A 2,437-nucleotide genomic window follows, 5' to 3' on the forward strand; every position below is an offset into this window, starting at 1 on the left:
TGTAAAGCATTTTTTTTTAATTTTGTTTTTGTTTTTGAGACAGGGTCCCACTATGTAGTCCTAGCTGTCCTGGAACTCACTATGAAGATGAGGCTGGCCTCCAGCTCACAGAGATCCACCGGCCTCTGCCTCCCTAGTGCTGGAATGGTTATAAAAGCATTCTTGACATGTACTTCCTTTTATTCAATTTTCAGTGGTAAAACGGATAAAAAACAATTTATAAAACTGGACCAGCCGCACTCGGGAGGCAGAGGCAGGCGGATCTCTGTGAGTTCGAGACCAGCCTGGACTACCAAGTGAGTTCCAGGACAGCCTCCAAAGCCACAGAGAAACCCTGTCTCGAAAAACGAAAACAAAACAAAACAAAAAAACTGGACCAGCCATCTACCCACCCAATATATGCTTGACCTAAAAGTTGCTACAACAAAGATGGATAATATTTTCCTGATCTGTTTTAATGGCTTGGAAATACATCTCTGTCCCTCATTGATACCACTCTGTACATCTGGTGCAAACTAGCTCCTTCCTCCCTTAGCATTCTTCCTTTCCTGCTGGTGAGAAATAGTCTAGTTTGTATCTTATGGTGAATATGCTGTATGCTAGTATTAAATTTGATGGGAATTTAGAAGTAGGAATGTTGTGGTAGAGATTTTAAGTCTGTGGTCCCCAAGTTTGTTTTTCTCCAACTTTGAAAAAAATGATTTAGTTAAGGCGGCCAGTGGTGGTGCATGCCTTTAATCCCAGCACTCAAGGCAGAGACAGGCAGATCTCAGTGAGTTTGAGACCAGCCTGTTCTACAGAGGGAGTTCCAGGATGGGCTCCAAAGCCACAGAGAAACCCTGTCTCGAAAAACCAAAAAAAAAAAAAAAAAAAAAAAAAAAAGATTCATTTATTTTATGCACTTTTATGCACATTGTTGTTTTCCCTTTGTGTTTGTGTGAGCATGTTGGAACCCCTAAAGGTAGAACAACAGGCATTTGTAAGCTTCCATATTGGTGCTGGGAATTGAACCCTGGGTCCTTTGGATCAAGAGCCAATGCTCTTCACCGCTGAGATATCTCTCCAGCCCCTTCCCAAGCTTTTAAAACTGTACTGCATCATGAAGAAAATAAGTGTGGGGAGGGAGGTGGAGCTGGAGAGATGGCTCAGCAGCTTAAAGCACTTACTGTTCCCCAGGACCTGAGTTCAGTTCCTTGCACCTGTGTTGGGTAGCTCATAAATGTATATAATTCCAGGGGATACAATTCATCTGGTTCCTGGGAGCACTTTCACTCATATACATGTATGCCCCTACACACAAATAATGAGAAGTATCGACAAGACAGATCTTGTGGCACATGCCTTTAATTCCAATATTCTGGAGACAAAGGCAGTTAGATTTATGAGTTCAAGGTCAGCCACAGTTATACAAATAAAACCCTGTCTGTGAGAATCTAAAAACCAACAACCAAAAGAAGAAAAAAAACCTCAGAAGTATTAAAAGTAATCCCAGCACTCAGGAGGCAGAGGCAGGCGGATCTCTGAGTTTGAGGCCATCCTCATCTACAGAGCAAGTTCAGGACAGGTTCCAACACTATACAGAGAAACCCTATCTCAGAAAGCAAACAACAACAACAACAAGAACAACAACAACAAAAAAACAAAAACAAAATTTGAGTGGGGATCTTACCAGCTGTATTGGGACCTTGAACTCAGAGATCCGCTTTCCTATGCCTCCCCCCCAGTGCTGGAACTAAAGACAAGTGCCACAATGCCTGTTTTATTTAGTGTTTTGCTGTTGTTGTTTTGCTTTGTTTTAAGACAGGGATTCTCTGTGTAGCCCTGGCCATCCTGGAACTCACTCTGTAGACCAGACTGTTCCTGGACTCTGAGATCTGCCTGCTGCTTCCTCCTGAGTGAGTGCTGGGATTTAAGGTGAGCACCACCATGCCTGACTTTTTTTTTCCTCTTACAAAAAAGAAACAAAACAATACCAAAAAACAAAAGCAAAAAAACAAAACAAAACAAAAAACAAACAAAAAACAGAATCAACAAAGACATCTCACAAAAATGAAAATCAAAGCAAACAAAATGCCAACAAGGCAAGAAAAAAAATGCCCAAAGCAAAACAAAACAAAAAGTTACAAGACTACCACTGAGCTTGTCTTGTGTTGGCAAACTACTCCTGGGCATGGAGGGTGCTGTGGAGTGTCCGTGATGTACCCTGTGACAGTCCACTGGAGGAAACAGGTTTTTCCCTTTGCCAGAGGTTAGCAATTGCAGGTAGACTTTTTAACAATGTGGCAAAATCTATAGATAATTTCAGTCTAAAGAAAAATGAAATTATATAAATTACAGTACAATGTGTGGTTTTTTTTTTTTTTGTTTATTTTTTTTTTCGAGACAGGGTTTAGGAGGCTGTCCTGGAACTCACTCTGTAGACCAGGCTGGCCTCGAA

The sequence above is a fragment of the Mesocricetus auratus genome, unplaced genomic scaffold, assembly GCF_017639785.1.
Source record: "Mesocricetus auratus isolate SY011 unplaced genomic scaffold, BCM_Maur_2.0 Super-Scaffold_100007, whole genome shotgun sequence".
In the NCBI taxonomy this organism is placed as follows: domain Eukaryota; kingdom Metazoa; phylum Chordata; class Mammalia; order Rodentia; family Cricetidae; genus Mesocricetus; species Mesocricetus auratus.